Here is a 17668-nt window from a genome sequence, read left to right on the forward strand (position 1 = left end):
TTGACTTGGGGGACATGCTTCACCATTTTAATTTTGCTGTCGTTTGCATATAAATATATATTGTTGCCGCGTGTTTCATTAATTATTTATTTTTTGTGGCTTAGGTTTCGGATTATTAGTCCGCTGTCCAGGACAACTGACCAATATCCTGACGTGCACAGTGGTACAAAGAATTTACGATCGGAAAATGAACGGATAATAGTAAATACAGGGTGATTCAAAATTCCTATTACGCAGTTATAGTTCTCGTAAAGGGGATCTAGGACTGCAATATTTGGTAATAAATCCATGTCCGGAAATGCACTGCTTATAAATTAACCGACTATGAACGACGGGAGGCAATACACTCACAGCGGTCGATATCTCTTGTCACGTGATTTCTTTTGTGGAGTCATGTCACGTGTCATCAAGGAACAACCCGATGAACTGAGGCGCATGTCCGTCAGCTGCCACTGATTCCGAGACCACTGACATGTTGATCATCATCAGTGAAAGTGGACGAAATGATCGCTTAGCACAACGCCTGTATCACGAACAGTTTCCGGGTCGTGCCTGTCCATTGCAGGCCATTTTTGCGTGACTGGAGAAACGGCTTCGGGAGACGGGCACCTACAAGGCTAACAGGGCCAGACGCGCCACATTGTTGACGTGGAGGTGGAAGTCCTCCAACTGATCGACCGGAACCCGTCGACGAGTACCAACAACGTCGCAGGTTCCGCGGACGTATCCCAGACCAGTGTCTGGCGCAAAGACATTGTGAAAATAATTTGATTCCACAAGGGTACTTCCTTCGTTTGAGCCTTAGACTGGACGCCATTGTGATGTCTCTTAAGCAGGGTTATACTGTGACTTGTAAGGAAACAGACTGAACATTATATGTTTACTGGGGCATACATACACTGTTTGTTACTCGTAATTCTACTATCTACACATTCCATTCTACGTGAGGAAAAATGGTGACGAAGTACACAGCGTTTAATTGCGAAGATTAATTCGAGTAAGGAATCAATGTTACCTTTCGCAGGTACATTGATATTTTCAGTGTACAGGACGTTAATGCAATATTGCTTGACCCAAGTTTCTATAACATGATATAAACATAATGATCATGCATTTATTTGCAAGTTTTCTGTTTGAAATCCACAGTCTTCAAAAATGTGGTTAAATACTGTCAAGAGGCTGTATATTAGATCATGGACAAGACTCTGTATATTTTGATGCATACTGTGTACAGAAGGGAAAGCAGAGAGGTGGAAGGAGTATATAGAGGGTCTATACAAGGGCGATGCACTTGATGACAATATTATGGAAATGGAAGAAGATGTAGATGAAGATGAAATGGGAGATATGATACTTCGTGATGAGTTTGACAGAGCACTGAAAGACCTAAGTCGAAACAAGGCCCCGGGAGTAGACAACATTCCATTAGAACTACTGATAGCCTTGGGAGAGCCAGCCCTGAAAAAACTCTACCATCTGGTGAGCAAGATGTATGAGACAGGCGAAATACCCTCAGACTTCAAGAAGAATATAATAATTCCAATCCCAAAGAAAGCAAGTGTTGACAGGTGTGAAAATTACCGAACTATCAGTTTAATAAGCCACAGCTGCAAAATACTAACGCGAATTCTTTACAGACGAATGGAAAAACTGCTAGAAGCCGACCTCGGAGAAGATCAGTTCAGATTCCGTAGAGATATTGGAGCACGTGAGGCAATACTAACCCTACGACTTATCTTGATGATGATGATGAGTCCCATACTTCTTTACAGAGCGTAGGGGAGCGACGCGGGAAACACGCGCCGCCTTACTAGGCAAGGTCTTAGTGGAGGTGGTTTGCCATTGCCTTCCTCCGACCGTAATGGGGATGAATGATGATGATGATGACGACACAACAACACCCAGTCATCTCGAGGCAGGAAAAATCCCTGACCCCGCCGGGAATCGAACCTGGGACCCCGTGCTCGGGAAGCGAGAACGCTACCGCGAGACCACGAGCTGCGGACTACGACCTATCTTAGAAGCAAGATTAAGGAAAGGCAAACCTACGTTTCTAGCATTTGTAGACTTGGGGAAAGTTTTTGACAATGTTGACTGGAATACTCTTTTTCAAATTCTGAAGGTGGCAGGGGTAAAACACAGGGAGCAAAAGGCTATTTACAATTTGTACAGAAACCAGATGGCAGTTATAAGAGTCGAGGGGCATGAAAGGGAAGCAGTGGTTGGGAAGAGAGTGAGACAGGCTTGTAGCATATCCTCAATGTATTTCAATCTGTATACTGAGCAAGCAATAAGAAGAGAATAGAAGCTTTCGAAATGTGGTGCTACCGAAGAATGCTGAAGATTAGATGGGTAGATCGCATAACTAATTAGGAGGTATTGAATAGAATTGGGGAGAAGAGAAATTTGTGGCACAATTTGACTAGAAGAAGGGATCGGTTGGTAGGTCATGTTCTGAGGCATCAAGGGATCGCCAATTTAGTATTGTAGGGCAGTGTGGAGGGTAAAAATCGTAGAGGGAGACCAAGAGATGAATACACTAAGCAGATTCAGAAGGATGTAGGTTGCAGTAGGTACTGGGAGATGAAGAAGCTTGTACAGGATAGAGTAGCATGGGGTGCTGCATCAAACCAGTCACTCGACTGAAGACCACAACAACACAACAACGTATTCCCGAGATAACTACCTTCTATTCAAAAGCAGATACAGCAGTATGAGATCCTGACGAGTTCTCGGATTATGACACGGATTTCGTCACCTATAGGTATCTTTACATGGAAGGTCAAATTTTGTCCGAAACTTTCCACACTCTTGTGAGAGACAGACTCGAAAAACTAAATTACTGCTCTGCCACAACGACGACAACAACAACAGCTGTGTACATGAAACAAAAAAAAAAAAAAATGAAGGGGTTCCTCTACGTAACTATTACCTGTGGCTGATTTCGTGTTGCACGTAAAAAATAAAAAATAAATGAAGAAGCTACCTTGTAGGTGATGTACTTAATTGAGATACTGTGTTTGTGACATAACTCACAGGAAGATGTGTTATAGCCAAAGGTAGCGTAAAAAACATTCAAAATTCTCGCATAAGTTTACCACTACAATGGCCACTGCTCAATTTGCCCGCTGTTCTCAGTGGACCACTTACATGATTGTGGGTCACTGATCTGGCGAGTTGTCCGTGCACGGCAGCTTCACCCTACCGCCTCCACAGGGTACAGGCACGCGGTCCAGCTAGTGCTGCGTCAAGTGCCCATTACTGCGCATGGTTCCTAAAGTGTTGTTTCGACGTTCCAGACTTCGCTTGGATCAATCTTTTCACACATCAAACGCATTTCACAAAGGAAGATCTGCACAAACGTAGTAACAGCCACATTTGTGATGAGGAAAACCCTCATGGAACACATCCCCGAGGATTTAATTTTCGTTTCGGTATTACTCTGTGGACTGGTATTATACACTCCTGGAAATTGAAATAAGAACACCGTGAATTCATTGTCCCAGGAAGGGGAAACTTTATTGACACATTCCTGGGGTCAGATACATCACATGATCACACTGACAGAACCACAGGCACATAGACACAGGCAACAGAGCATGCACAATGTCGGCACTAGTACAGTGTATATCCACCTTTCGCAGCAATGCAGGCTGCTATTCTCCCATGGAGACGATCGTAGAGATGCTGGATGTAGTCCTGTGGAACGGCTTGCCATGCCATTTCCACCTGGCGCCTCAGTTGGACCAGCGTTCGTGCTGGACGTGCAGACCGCGTGAGACGACGCTTCATCCAGTCCCAAACATGCTCAATGGGGGACAGATCCGGAGATCTTGCTGGCCAGGGTAGTTGACTTACACCTTCTAGAGCACGTTGGGTGGCACGGGATACATGCGGACGTGCATTGTCCTGTTGGAACAGCAAGTTCCCTTGCCGGTCTAGGAATGGTAGAACGATGGGTTCGATGACGGTTTGGATGTACCCCTCGACGATCACCAGTGGTGTACGGCCAGTGTAGGAGATCGCTCCCCACACCATGATGCCGGGTGTTGGCCCTGTGTGCCTCGGTCGTATGCAGTCCTGATTGTGGCGCTCACCTGCACGGCGCCAAACACGCATACGACCATCACTGGCACCAAGGCAGAAGCGACTCTCATCGCTGAAGACGACACGTCTCCATTCGTCCCTCCATTCACGCCTGTCGCGACACCACTGGAGGCGGGCTGCACGATGTTGGGGCGTGAGCGGAAGACGGCCTAACGGTGTGCGGGACCGTAGCCCAGCTTGATGGAGACGGTTGCGAATGGTCCTCGCCGATACCCCAGGAGCAACAGTGTCCCTAATTTGCTGGGAAGTGGCGGTGCGGTCCCCTACGACACTGCGTAGGATCCTACGGTCTTGGCGTGCATCCGTGCGCCGCTGCGGTCCGGTCCCAGGTCGACGGGCACGTGCACCTTCCGCCGACCACTGGCGACAACATCGATGTACTGTGGAGACCTCACGCCCCACGTGTTGAGCAATTCGGCGGTACGTCCACCCGGCCTCCCGCATGCCCACTATACGCCCTCGCTCAGTCCGTCAACTGCACATACGGTTCACGTCCACGCTGTCGCGGCATGCTACCAGTGTTAAAGACTGCGATGGAGCTCCGTATGCCACGGCAAACTGGCTGACACTGACGGCGGCGGTGCACAAATGCTGCGCAGCTAGCGCCATTCGACGGCCAACACCGCGGTTCCTGGTGTGTCCGCTGTGCCGTGCGTGTGATCATTGCTTGTACAGCCCTCTCGCAGTGTCCGGAGCAAGTATGGTGGGTCTGACACACCGGTGTCAATGTGTTCTTTTTTCCATTTCCAGGAGTGTATATTGTTGTCTGATTGGCTCGTGTGTTCTATCACCCCGTCCAACAGCTCACTCCTATTTGGGCTTCCTGCAAGACGTACTAGCGCAGCATTTGGAGCATGTGGCCGTATATCCGTTGGACGATGTGATTTCAGCATGATGACGAGATAGCCTGCTTTTCTCGCTACGTCCCTCAGCACGTTTAGCAAACATTCGGAGACAAGTGGATAGGTCGCGATGAACCAATTAATTGGTCACCACGATCGTCCGATTTAACACCTCTGGACTTTTTCGTGTGGGACTACTTGAAGAATACGGTTTACGAGACTCCTGTGGAGCCACAGCGCGATCTCCTTGCCCAGGTAATGGTTGGAGCGGACATCATTCAGGGCATTTTAGGACTTTTCAACCATGTGTATATGAACACTGTTCGCAGGTACACTTTGTGTAACGAAACAGGTGATCGCAACTTCGAGCTCATGCTGTAGCTGCAGTAGATGTGAGTTGGCTGAGTATATCTTTTGACGTTCTTTCAAAGTCATTTATTTTCCATATGGCGCATTTCTGGACGTGGGTTTATTACCAAATATTACTGACCCGAACTCCCCCCTCACAACGCCTATGTCTGTGTAATAGTAATTCTGAATCAGCCTGTATACAAAATAACGGAACGAAAAGAAGCACTTAGATTTGAAAAGCCACAAGGCAGGTATGTAATCTTTCGTCCTTATTGTTCTATCTTCAGGGTGTATCATAATTAATGACGTAAACGCATACACTTGAATGTGCACGATACTAGAAGGAAAAAAAGTCTCAGTAAACATAGAGTAGAAAATGCATACATTAAGGGCTACGAGCAATTTTTCATCTTCGATACTGTGAAACAAATCTCTTCTACTGCAAGATCTTTGCTTTACATATTTTGGGAACTGATAGTATGGACCAAAACAAGGAAAAAAAAGTCCAGTAAACATGTGCTCTAAGCCAGCCGCTGTGGCCGAGCGGTTCTAGGCGCTTCAGTCCGGAACCACGCTGCCGCTACGGTCGCAGGTTCGAATCCTGCCTCGGGCATGGATGTCCTTAGGTTAGTTAGGTTTAAGTAGTTCTAAGTCTAGGGGACTGATGACCTCAGATATTAAGTCTCGTAGTGCTTAGAGCCAGCCATGTGCTCTCAAATGCATTCCGTAAGAGCTATGAGCACTTCTTCATCTTTACTACTTTGAAACACAACTCTTCTAATGATCAAATGCTCGTAACTTTTAAGGTATGTGTTTTAGAGCACATGTTTGCTGGACATTTTTTTCTTATTTTGGTCCATACTACCACTTCCCAAAATATGGAAAGCAAAGAACTTGCAGTAGAAGAGATTCGTTTCACAGTATAGAAGATGAAAAATTGCTTGTAGCTCTTAAGATAAGCATTTTCGACCCTGTGTTTACTGAGACTTTTTTGCTTGTAGTATCGTGTATACTTTCAACTGTACGCATTTACCTCATTAATTATGATACACCCTGTATACATCGCAGAAACAGTGACAGTAAGGTTCAGCAGTGGGATTAAAATTCACGGTGCAGGGATACCAATCATAAGACTCGTTGATGACATTTCTACCCTCAGCGAAAGTGAGGGAGAATTGCACGCGCTGTGGAATGGAATGAACGGTCTAATGATCACACGTTATGGACTGAGAGTAAACCGAAGAATGAGGAGTAGCAGGAAAGAGGATCACGAAGTGGTGGATCTAAAGAAAGATAAATAACATATGAAAACAAAATGGCTCTGAGCACTATGGGACTTAACATCTGTGATCATCAGTCCCCTAGAACTTAGAACTACTTAAACCTAACTAACCTAAGGACATCACACACATCCATGCCCGAGGCAGGATTCGAACCTGCGACCGTAGCAGTCGCGCGGTTCCGGACTGAGCGCCTAGAACCGCTAGACCACCGCGGCCGACCAAATAACATATGACAGACGAAGCAAGGACGACATAAAAAACGGACTAACACAGGCAAAGATGGCATTCCTGGCCGCATAAAGTCTACTAGTATCGAACATCGGCCTCAATTTGAGGAAGAAGTTTCTAAAAATTACGTTTAAAGCACATTATTATATGGTAGTGACTCATGGACTGTGGGAAAACCGGAACAGAAAAGAATGAAAGTGTTTGAGATGTCTTGCTACAGAAGAATGTTAAAGTTAGGTGGCTGATAAGTTAAGGAATGAGGAGTTTCTCCGCAGAATCGGCGAGGGAAGGACTCCGTGGAAAACACGGACAAGAATAGGGAACAGAATGACTGAACGTGTGTTAAGAAATGAAGAATATTTTTCCTGCTACTTGGGGATGTAGAGGCTAAAACCTGTAGGAAGCGACAGACATTGCAAAATACACTGAGGTGACAAAGGTCAGGCGGTACCTCATAACATCGTGTCGGACCTCCTTTTGACCGGTGTAATGCAGCAGATCGGAGTGCTGGTTCTGCATGGTTCGCAGGAGAGCTTCTGTAAAGTTTGGAAGGTAGGAGACGAGGTACTGGCAGAAGTAAAGCTGTGAGGACGGGGCGTGAGTCGTGCTTGGGTAGCGACGCTCTGTTGCCGGCACGGTAGCTCAGTGTGTTCGGTCAGAGGTTAACGTGCCCTATGTAATAAAAAACCTGGGTTAACAGATCAACAACGAACTTGCCCGCGAAAGACAGGTCCCGAGTTCGAGTCTCGGTCCGGCACACAGTTTTAATCTGCCAGGATGTTTCATATCAGCGCACACTCCGCTGCAGTGTGAAAATCTCATTCTGGAAACATCCCCCAGGCTGTGGCTAAGCCACGTCTCCGCTATATCCTTTCTTTCAGGAGTGCTAGTTCTGCATGGTTCGCAGGAGAGCTTCTGTAAAGTTTGGAAGGTAGGAGACGAGATACTGGCAGAAGTAAAGCTGTGAGGACGGGGCGTGAGTCGTGCTTGGGTAGCTCAGTTGGTAGAGCACTTGCCCGCGAAAGGCATAGATACCGAGTTCGAGTCTCGGTCCAGCACACAGTTTTAAACTGCCAGGAAGTGTTAAGAACGTTGTTCAAACCAATCGTGAACAATTGTGGCCCGGTGACATGGCGGATTGCCACCCATAAAAATTCCATCGTTGTTTGGGAACATGAAATCCGTGAATGATTGAAAATGGACAATCATCGGTTCAGTTGGACCAGAGGACCCCGTCCATTCCCTGTAAACACAGCCTAGACCATTGTGGAGCCACTACCAGCTTGCACAGTACCTTGTTGATACCTGGGTCCGTGGATTCGTGGGGACTGCGCCACACTCGAAATTATGATCACCTCTTACCAACTGAAATCATCTGACCAGGTCGTGATTTCCCAGTTGCCTAGGATCCAACCGATATGGTCACGAGTCCAGGAGAGGCGCTGCAGGCGATATCGTGTTGGTCGTCTGCTGCTCTAGCCCATTATCACGAGATTTAGCTGCATTGTCCTTACGGATAAGTCCCACATTGATTTCTGCTATTATTTCACGCAGTGTTGCTTGTCTGTTAGCTCTTTCAACGCTACGCAAGCGCCGCTGCTCTCGGTTGTTAAGTGAAGACCGTCAACCACTGCGTTGTCTCTGAGGAGAGATAAAGCCTGAAATGTGGTATTCTCGGCACACATTTGACACTGTGGATCTCGGAGTACTGAATTCCTTAACGATTTACGAAATGAAATATCTCAACCTTCTAGTTCAAACTACCATTCCGCGTTCAAAGACTGTTAATTTCCGTCGTATGGCCATAATGACGTCAGAAACCTTTTAACATGAATGACAGCTGGGCCAATGCAGTGCCCTTTTATATCTTGGCGGCCGGAGTGCTGGAGCGGTTCTAGGTGCTACAGTCTGGAGCCGCGCGGCCGCTACGGTCGCAGGTTCGAATCCTGCCTCGGGCTTGGATATGTGTGCTGTCCTTAGGTTAGTTAGGTTTAAGTAGTTCTAAGTTCTAGGGGACTGGTGACCTCGGCAGTTAAGTCCCAAAATGCCCAGAGCCATTTTTTATATCTTGTTTACGCGATACTACCGCATATCGCTGTTCCTTGACTTTCGTCGCCTCAGTGTATACAACAAGTAACAGGGAATATTAGGTGCAAGTCATTCCTCGGGTGTTGCGTAATGTAGCTGATGTAGCTGTACTGGGCAGCAATGTTACTTTCAGTAACATCTTCCGCGATTCATCACGGAAGGACACGTCGCTCTCTTTCAAAAGCTCCGTGAGCAAGGTGGTGATAGAAAACGATCGCGTGTCCAGTAGCTCTTAGCAGTTGCGTGAACAACAAGCGGAGGACCGCAATTGCTGCTTAACCTGTGGCGCGAACAGAGGGAGCTCACATACGCGCTGTGTCTGAAACAAGCAAACGGTTACGATCCGGTGTCGATCCGTTCTCGCCAGACGCTACAGCGTGAGATCGATAACACTCGACGCGCGCCAGTCGTAACCAGTCCGAGATCGATTAGGAGCGCAGGAAAACAATTGTCGGCTCGCAGCAGATCGTGGACGTTATTAAGGTATTAACTCTCACCTCCGCTACGGGTGACAACTATTACCAGAAAGCTGGTTACTACTGAAGGACTGCCACTTCCATCAAAAGCCGTCGCTGTGGTGTAGAGAATCGCAAGTTTCTTTTGTGCATTCTAAATAAAGTAAAAATAACTGTCAGTGTCCTGATGGCTGGGCAGAATAACTGACATATAAAGACTCATAACGTTGAGAGCTTCGATCCTTGGTCGGGACTCGGAACTATTCCTTGGCAGTTAATGCGACTCTGAAGTCTGACAACGAAAAAATACGTGAAAAAAGGACGGCGCCGTGCTCTTTTTTCTATTTTTGTGACTAATCTTCCGGAAGTCCCGTCACTGTTTAACACTAGACTTTCGGAAAAATATCACCCATATAATCCCTAAGGTCAGTGCGAAAATTATCGTACAGTCAACCTCTTACAAGAATAATACACGGAAGAATGGAAAAGAACATCGAAGAGCTGCTAAATGACGATCAGTTTGGCTTTCGGAAAGGTAAATGCACCATTGTCGTTTGGTGGCCCCGTGGATAGCACACTGGACTCGCATTCGGGAGGGCGACGGTTCAAACCCGCGTCGGGCAGACAGATTTAGGTTTTCCGTGAGTTCCCTAAATCACTCCAGGCCATTGCCGGGATGTTTCCGTTGTAAGGGCACGGCCGATTTCCTTCCCCTTACTTGACATAATCCGAGTTTGTGCTTCGTCTCTAATAACCTGCCGTCCGGGGTGGCCGTGCGGTTCTAGGCGCTACAGTCTCGAGCCGCGTGACCGCTACGGTCACAGGTTCGAATTTTGCCTCGGGCGTGGATGTGTGTGATGTCCTTAGGTTAGTTAGGTTTAAGAAGTTCTAAGTTCTAGGGGACTGATGACCTCAGAAGTTAAGTCCCATAGTGCTCAGAGCCAATTGAACCATTTCTAATAATCTCTATGTCAACGGGACGTTAAACCCAATCTTCCTTCCTTTCTTTTGTAATGAAAGTAAGACTTTAAAAGATGAAGCTACGTTCCTTGTTTTTTGTTGATCTACATAAGTTTGACACTGTAAAATGGTGCAAGATGTTCGATATTCTGAGAAAAATATGAGCAAGCATTAGGAAAAGTACGTCAATATACAACAACATATACCGAGCGAGGTGGTGCAGTGGTTAGCACACTGGACTCGCATTCGAGAGGACGACGGTTCAATCCCGTCTCCGGCCATCCTGATTTAGGTTTTCCGTGATTTCCCTAAATCGTTTCAGGCAAATGCCGGGATGGTTCCTTTGAAAGGGCACGGCCGATTTCCTTCCCCATCCTTCCCTAACCCGAGCTTGCGCTCCGCCTCTAATGACCTCGTTGTCGACGGGACGTTAAACACCACTAACCTAACCTAACCTACAACAACATATAATAAGAGCCAACACGGATCAGTAAGAATGGAAGTCCAGGAAGAAGGTGCTTGGATTTCAAAGAGTTTAAGACAGGAATGTAGTCTTTGACCCCTACTGTTTAATCTACACGTGAAAGAAGCAATGACGGAAATAAAAGAAGTTATCAAGAGTAGAATTAAAATTAAAGGTGAACGAATATCAAGTTTCGCTGATGACATTGTTATTCTGGGTGAAAGTGAAGAATATCACAGTTCCTGTGAAAGGTGGCTACACTGAGCCACAGCGCCAGAGATCGCTAGAGAGCATTGTTCCGCCGCCTCCACTGGCAGTGATTATTGAGATGTCGTAGTGGGAGTGCTTGTCGAGGACTCGTAGTAGTCAGTTCGTGTTCAGATGTGCTAGTAGGGAGTGCTTGCTGAGATGTGATACTGAAAAGTTCTTGTTGAGATGTGGTAATAGCGAGTCGGTGTGGAGATATATGGTAATGATTAGAGTGATTTTGGTCAATATATGAAGGTAACGAAACTTGATTTATTTTTCATTATTTCCATGTTTTAAATAATGCGTCATTACACGTTCAGTCAACAAAGCATCTGGCTTGTGTTCTTGTATTAGAGTGTAATTCTAGTTTCTTGAGTAATTATGGTATTTTTATTTTCTTTAATTAATTCAGTATAAATGATATTTAAAATTTATTGTGTTATTGAAGAAGAACCGTGCCAGATGCGTACGTTGAGTCATACTTCCACACACAGAACAGTTACACTTGTGCTTTGGTTTCGTAGGTTTTATAGTTGCTGGGGACTTAATTAACTAATTGTGTTAATGAAAATTTCCATTTCATTCTTTGTTGTTGTTGCTATGCAGTCAGATTGCGTACAAAAATAGTCAGGGCCAACCGTTACGAGACTTCGTAACCGAACAGACAGTTACTAAAAACAAAAAATTAAAATTATTTTCATTATATATTAATTAAGCCCCCATGCACCTGTTAAGTGAAATAAACAGTCTAACGAGTACAGAATATGGATTAAGAATAAACTGACGAAAGACGAAAGTAATGAGGAGCAGAAGACACAGGATATGCATTAACAATAACCACCGAAAGATGAAAGTAATGAGGAACAGAATATCCTGTGTAAATGAAAAGAGCGATCAACTTAATATCAAAACTAGTGACCATGAAGTAGACGGTATTAAGGAATTCTGCTACCTTCATAGCCGGCCGCGGTGGTCGAGCGGTTCTAGGCGCGCAGTCCGGAACCGCGCGACTGCTACGGTCGCAGGTTCGAATCCTGCCTCGGGCATGTATGTGTGTGATGTCCTTAGGTTAGTTAGGTTTAAGTAGTTCTAAGTTCTAGGGGACTGATGACCACAGATGTTAAGTCCCATAGTGCTCAGAACCATTTGAACCATTTTGCTACCTTCATAGCAAAATAACACGTGGCTGACGAATCAAAGAGGACAGAAGATTTATGATCTTGAAACAAGAACAAAAAGTTCACACTGTGTTTACTAAATTATACTCGCCGCGAGAGTGAAAAGTCAGCTGCATGGAAGAACTACCAACTCATCGATCTAGTGTTCTATCGTTCACACTTGAATGGTGCTGTTAACGTGCTTACGGTTCTCTCGAAAGGTTCTACTAATGACAGGTGCTACTATTCCTCTGTGGAAGCCCGAGAGACGTATGCCGTTTTGTAAATATTCGATGAGGACTTGGTCGCTTAGCCTCGCTGATTCCAAATAGAATTCACGCTACAACCGGAATCCAACCAGACTGTAGCCCTTCTCATTTTAGACGTTCGAAACTGGCACGCGAGACGGAACATTGGTCCAAGTACGCTGTCCCGTGGGTAGTTGTTTCGATCAAGTCGTCAAAATAACATTTTTCCGGTGTTTGCACAGAATTCATGGGATATTTCTAGGGATGAGAGAGGACAGTGTATTGAACAGCATTACATCAATATTTACTTCATTAACAGATTAATAATTATGGCAAAATTCTGACAAACTGAGCTTGTGGCGCCAGGTATGTTTGCTTTCATACTATTTTGTAACATTTAAGCTAACCATGAGACAAGCGTTCGCAACATCACACTTCTGTAAAATTATTAATGTTATTGCCTTCTTGTTCCAATCTAGGCCTGAAGATAATCTGCAGCGCAGATTGAAACCGACGGTCGGTAAATAAAAAGTTGTGATGCAGACGGTGTTTACTTATTGTAACAAATTTAACTGAAAGTTGGTAGATCGAACTAATAGATGTCGGAGACATTCAGTTCCTGTCTACATAGGCAGAGAGAGAGAGAGTGAGAGAGAGAGAGTGGGGGGAGGGGAAGGAGCAATGATTATATCGACGCTGATTGGCCCGACGTCTCAAGTCGTATTTTTACCTGTGTCTACTGTGGCTAGAGTAGTACGTGCGGTGCTGCCGTAGACCGGTTTCAGCTCTTACATTATCCATTATTCTTCTTCATCTTCTCCTTCTCCTGCCTTTGTCCCGCATCTACCCGGGGTTATCATGATTATTATTGGATACGGCATGGTTAATTTAAGGGATGCCCTCCCTATTGCCATCCCTTTACTCCCGGGACGAAATACGTGTACCTCAACTGTCTGTGTTTAGCGATATCCCTGTGAAAGTGTGCGAACGTTTTCTAAATATTTGCCATAAAAGTTCAAATAAAACAATTTGTTTGTGTCAGTCACTTTTTATTTTCTCCCACGGCGCGTTTCGAGAGTTTATAATCTCATCTTCAGGTGGTAAACAGCGATATTTTGTTACATGTGTACCAGCTGGATGCAGCTAGTTGTTTGTTTTGATTTCATTTTACTACAAAAAGTATAATAGGCACTTGATATCGTCATTGGCGCTAATATTATACATCTGAAATGGCGATGGAGTTATTTACAATTAGTTCCAGCGTACAGAATCCTTGTTGTTCTGCAAGCGCAAGATTGAATAGAAAAGCCACGTTTTTAGTACCAAACAACCGTTGGACTATTTTAGTACCTGGCTTAGAAGAATCATTAAAGTTGTTCATTTAATGCATAATACACTAGGACTCATAAGTATTTAAAGCAGCATTTTAGTACCTGTCGTAGTAGGCAAGTGGTGTAATGCCTGATTAGCAACCCAAAAACGTCGCATTCAGTCCACAATCAATTCCACTTTTTTTTGCGAATTACTGCTTCCTTGACCTCTGTCAGTGATTTGTTCATGCAAAAAAAAGGTGATTTACTTCTTGTTGTACATGTGTAATAATACATTCAATGAGGGCACGTATTTTCTTTTTTACAGATTCATTTTTTCATTGTAGTTTGTTGACAGTTACAGGGCAAATTACTTATTATGGAGAATAAAGGGGAAGAAATATAAACTTGGTACTTTGCTACTACTGTGTCAGTGGAGAAGATACGGACCTAAATGTTGCGTTTTCGAAAATCAGCTACTCTGAACTTGTTCTTTCCATTCTACATGTTTTAGCTTTTCAACATATCAGTGAAGAATTATGTTTTCTGGATTTCCTCAGTACAGCAACAGGTTATCAAGTATTGCCGTCCTTTCACCTAATAGCGTGGATTTGTTTATAGAATGCAGTTAATCTGCAGTATGTCTAGCAGTGAGCCAATTTTTAAAAGGAAGTTATATTCAGCTACAGTAGATTCGATCTCGAGGGACTGTGTTTAGCATTGACGGCAGATACGTTCTACATTCATCCACAACAACGAAGTTTTTTCTCGGAACTCCATACAGATGGAGGTATTGCAACAACATAACACGTACCTAAGTCAAATTACTGCAACCAGTTTCGTAAGTCATCGCTTAGATACCATTACAGTTTTAACGTCCGTGATATTATAATTATTTATACGCTCGGCTCAAATATATTCAAGAAAAAGGCTCAACTTAGCGACCCCATCTTACATCTCCAATATGAGATTCTGTCACTCAGAGTCCGTTGAGGGTAACGAACTAGAGGAATACGAAACCTACGGACGTGGTCCGAGCCGGACACGAACATTTCACATGGTAACGATACTTCTTTTCTCGTGGCACATTCGTTACTCAGTAATGAGTAAATACATTTTGAGATCAAAAGTGTCGGAACACCTACTAGTTGTTAGTAATGTGGGCCGTGTCCACCGTTCGCCTTTATGATGGCGTGAACTCTGCTGAGGTCACTTTCTGTGAGACGTCTGAATGTCTGTGGGAGAACGGCAGTTCGTTCCTCCCCAAGAGTCGCCATCAAAGAAGATTGGAGCTAAGTAAACGCTGTAACTCCTCCTAATGGTGTTCCGTTGGTTTTAAGCGGGGACTCTGTACAGGCCAGTCCATTTATGGAATGTTACTGTATTCAATAAATGCCTCAGGGATGCTGCTTTATAACAGGGTGAACTGTCATGGTCTTCGACCTTTCCTCTACTGTAAATATTCGCCTGCATTTAGTGTTTTCTTAAGCACAATAAGGGGACCAATCCCTATCCACCGGAAAAACACCCATATCGTAACACAACTTCACTACTGGCACTACACGTAATGTCAGGCATTCGACAAACCCAGATCCTTCCGTGGGACTGCCACAGAGAATAGCGTGATTCATCACGCCAAATCACTCGGTTTCAGTCATCCACTGTGCAGTGGTGCCGCTCCTTACACTCCCTAAAGCGTCGCTTAGCACTGACTGCAGAAACGTGCGGCTTACGAGGAGCACCTCGACCGCTGTACCCCATTGTTTCTAACTCCTTACGTACAGCCATTGTGCTAGCTGGACTTGTGGCAGCACTTTGGAACTCATGAGTGATCAGTTCCACTGAGTTCGTGCGTTTTTTTAAAAGCTCTGTCCGCAATGTTCAACGGACCTTGCCCGTCAGTATGTGACGGTCTTGGTTTGTTCCTTCTTGTTTCCACTTCAGTCACATTACCAACAGTCAACGTGGGCAGCTTTAGACGGTATAATTCATTCCATTCCATCGTTGGGTGATTGATACAGTAACCCGTTTTCATAGTCATATTAAAAATAAAAGTCACGGTAGCAATATAAACTTTAGAAGGGTTGAAATGTCACTGACAAATTTGTTTCTCAGGTGACACTGAATCGCGTTCGAATTCTGCTGACAGATCCATTCTCGTGTTACTTCTTCTTTGCAGTCAACCCGCCGATTGACTTTCCAGTCGACGTCCCACATAAACACTCGGCAACCGGAAAGACATAAAGCAATGCTTTGCTTCCGCCCTTCCCTTGCCGAAACTACGGCTTTAGCCGTTAAGTCATCTTGCCACGTAACGCCTATCGAGCGGGCAACCCAGTTAACACTTGTATGCCGTGGAGCCTATGTGCCCCAGGCTACAGCAAATACGTGGGCAACCATTCCTCATGGTTGTTTCGAACAAATTTTAAAGTTCTGTAATTGCTCTGTTCTCTGCTTTTCTCCAGCAGAATATGTAGCGTGGAGGTTAAATTTAGCTGCTAGAGGAACGGCGTGCTGTTCACCGCTCCATAATCATTTCTTGTTCATTAATTCACTAAAAACTGAAGTTTCTTTAAGCGTCAGAGTTTTGCTTATCGTTGTCTATCGTGTAGCCTTAGATGTAATTGTGCTTTTGTCAAGATTATTTTCGGCAATGTGAAAGTCTCTTGTTTTAATACGAGAATAGTTTGATGACAACCTTTTTCATTGTGTATTATTAGTTCTGTCCACCTCCTTAGTTTATTAATCAGTTTAGAATAACGTTTTTCATTGTGTATTGTTAGTTCTGTCCATCTCCTCAGTTTCTTAAACAGTTTAGAATCCCTCACAAGTAAGGGTAAGAATGAGATGAAGAATGAGACCCGAAATCATATTTTCCTGCAGATAGGGCACAAGATGGAGACATTCCTCTGGTTTCATTTGAAATGAGTGACTCTTTGACAGGCAAAGTTACAATGGAGTATGTGGTTGGTCAGCTAGGTCAATGATCAGGACGCTGAAAGTCGTGCAGCAGTAACATTACTGAGTCCACCGTCAGCAGCTGTACCATGTGGACTCCAGCATGGCGCCACAGAGTTATGGTCAGTCGCCACATAGATAGCGAACACATTATGCCTCCGTCACACAACTTACAGATCATCCGATCCATACGCAGACGGTTGTGTCTGACGCCACAGAGGACGCTGTTACCAGGGACTACTTCCTTCATCCATCAAATACTTCGCAGATGAACGTCTTCCCGTCGACCGCAGATTTAAGCTGCTGCACCGCTTCACGCAGGCAGCTCCAGTTGCTGTTACCACCAAGCATCGTTAAATTGCGCAACTATCGTCGAGTGTCGGAGTGTTTATCTATCAACTGAGCCTGTCACTGAGAGCAGTCAAGACTGAGCTACAATTAGCCACAGCTCTCTGAGATAAATTTAGGCCAGTGTTCAGAATTTGTACACTAGCTTCACACCTATTCACCAAAATGAAGTTCAGTATTTACTTGTGTAGGGAAGACCAAAGTTAATTGGCATAAGGGGCTTTTTAGCACTCAGCTCCTATTTCCTGCCACTATGTAGCTAGGGCGGTGTCCTTGTGCTAGTGAGGAGTGTGTGTAAAGGTACCCCACCCACCGTAACCTCATTCTGCTTGGAAGCGTCACGAAGGCAGGACGTCTGATTCATCGTTTTTCTGACAGGTGAGTAATTTATTTATTTATTTATTTTTGTTCTGGTGAACTTGTAGATCGAACTGAGGCGCTACTGACAGCGCTTTTCGAAAGAGTGGTTAACTATTATTGCATGCGTGTGTCATAATATTTTGTTTCTGATATTTAGAGTTACGTGGTATCCACTTCGTTTTGGATATCCCCTCGGGGCTTGTTGGCATGGGTATGGGATCAGTTGGTATAACTATGAAAACTCGTACTATACCTATGCCA

The 17668-nt window shown here is 44.8% G+C and overlaps 1 protein-coding gene and 1 non-coding gene across 2 annotated transcripts in view; one reads left to right on the plus strand and one right to left on the minus strand.

Annotated features, from left to right (window-relative positions):
* The window catches only part of LOC126252907 (probable phospholipid-transporting ATPase IA), a 631593-nt gene that overhangs the window by 388380 nt on the left and 225545 nt on the right, over positions 1–17668 (minus strand). The window lies entirely within an intron of this gene.
* Trnaa-cgc (transfer RNA alanine (anticodon CGC)) lies at positions 10523–10595 on the plus strand. The gene has a single exon. It is a non-coding gene; the product is annotated as a tRNA-Ala (tRNA).

Source organism: Schistocerca nitens, chromosome 4 (genome assembly GCF_023898315.1).
Source record: "Schistocerca nitens isolate TAMUIC-IGC-003100 chromosome 4, iqSchNite1.1, whole genome shotgun sequence".
Taxonomy (NCBI): Eukaryota; Metazoa; Arthropoda; class Insecta; order Orthoptera; family Acrididae; genus Schistocerca; species Schistocerca nitens.